Below are 2,057 nucleotides of genomic sequence, written 5' to 3'. Positions count from 1 at the left end.
CTCTCTAGTTCTTCTTCTTCGGGATCCACACCATCTTGATGGGAATCCTTAGAGTTGTAGTTGTACTTGATTAAGTGCAACTTGATGTAGTCTTGGGAACCCACTTGACCAAGGCCTTAAGAGTTTCTTCAAATGCATCAATTTCCTCTTGAAGCTCGTCCTTGCCTTTTTGCTTGTGGTCTTGTGGTGGAAGATCATCTTGAGCTTGTGTCCCTTTGAAAGAAGTAGGATCATACTTCTCTTGTTGAGGAACAAACTTCGTCTTGGGGTATTGATCTTCTTCCCACTCAACTCCATTGGCATTGAACTTTCGTTCAAAACCAATACCTTGATTCTTCCGGTGCCTTCCTTGCTTGCATACAATTTCCTCGAATTGCTTACTCCCGGCAAGGCTCTTGTAAACTCCTTTCTCTATAATTCCCTTCAATAAGCTATTTTCTTACTCAAGTGTAACTTGGCTAAGAGAATCATTAGTGGAATCAAGAGAACTACTAGAAGCAACAACATTGGATTTAGCATGATTATTGTTACTACTAGAAGAAGAATCTTTCTTGTTCTTGTTACTAGACTTGACTTGAGGCATGTAAGTGGATAAGAGTAAACGCTTGGCAATGTAAGAAGAACTTTTCTTGTGAAGATCATCATTGATTGCCTTTAAGAACTCATGCTCTTGCTCAAGATTGAGCTTCTCAAAATGTAATTTCTCATGAGTCCTTAAAAGTTCTCGATGATCTCCTAAGATAGTTTCATGAGCTAACTTAAGAGTGTTTAGTTCTTTAGTTAGAGACTCAATCTTCTCCTTATCATTGTCATTCGTTTCATCTTTATTAGCATGATTAATTGACGTTTCATCATAGTATTCATCACTATAGTTGTCAACAAGTAAATCATCATCACCTAACAAGTCATCTTCATCACTATTGAAATCAACATACTCGGGGTGTGATACCTTTGGACCTTTGGCCATGAAGCATCTTCCAATTCCTTCATTTGGTGAATCAAATATGTCGTAGGAGTTGGTTGACACAAGTGCTAGACCGGCAACACCTTCATCTTGAGTATATTCAGAGTCGGAGTGATAGCTTCTCTCGGAGTGATTGTCGGAGTCAGAGCCGGATACCCATTCACCAACATGAGCTTGATGTCTTCGTTTTGTGTAGCTCCTTGATGACTTCTCCTTCCTTTCTGAATCCTTGCTTCTCCAAGAGGGTCTTCGTTCATATCGATCATCCCTACTCCTTCTCTCCCTTGATGGTGATTCTTCTCTTCTACTTCTTCTTTTGGGAGAATCTTTTCTTCTCTTGTGGGGAGCCGTACACTCATTGGAGTAGTGTCCGGGTCTTCCACAATTGTAGCAGTTTCACTCTCGACTAGAAGATCTTTTGTCATTGTAGGACCTTGACTCGGAACTTCTCTCTTTGCTTCTATTCTTGTAGAACTTGTTGAAGTTCTTCACCATTAGGCTCAATTCTTCATTGAAGGTTTGTTTATCACTTGATGATGTGGGAGCTTCACATGAGGCTTTGTATGCACCACTTGACTTGTTATGGAGCTCCTCCTTATCCTTGAGTGACATCTCATGAGCAACAACTCTTCCAATGACTTCCGTTGGCTTGAGATCTTTGTAATTTGGCATCATTTGGATCAGTGTGCATACAGTATCGTATTTTCCATCCAAGGCTCTTAGGATCTTCTTGATGATGAATTTGTCAGTCATCTCTTCACTTCCTAAGCCGGCAATCTCATTTGTGATAAGAGCAAGCCTAGAGTACATTTGAGCGACACCTTCACCATCCTTCATTTTGAACTTGTCAAGTTGACTTTGAAGCACATCCAACTTGGATTCCTTGACGGAGTCGGTACCTTCGTGCATATCAATCAAAGTATCCCAAATTTCCTTTGCATTCTCAAGACGGCTGATTTTGTTGAATTCTTCGGGGCACAATCTGTTGAAGAGGATATCACAAGCTTGAGCATTGTATTGTAGCATCTTCAACTCTTCCGCGGTAGCTTCACGATTCGGTTCTCTCCCATCAAAGAATTCACCTTGCAAGCCA

This window comes from Triticum aestivum, chromosome 7A, assembly GCF_018294505.1.
Source record: "Triticum aestivum cultivar Chinese Spring chromosome 7A, IWGSC CS RefSeq v2.1, whole genome shotgun sequence".
Taxonomy (NCBI): domain Eukaryota; kingdom Viridiplantae; phylum Streptophyta; class Magnoliopsida; order Poales; family Poaceae; genus Triticum; species Triticum aestivum.
This window is presented reverse-complemented; position numbering follows the sequence as displayed.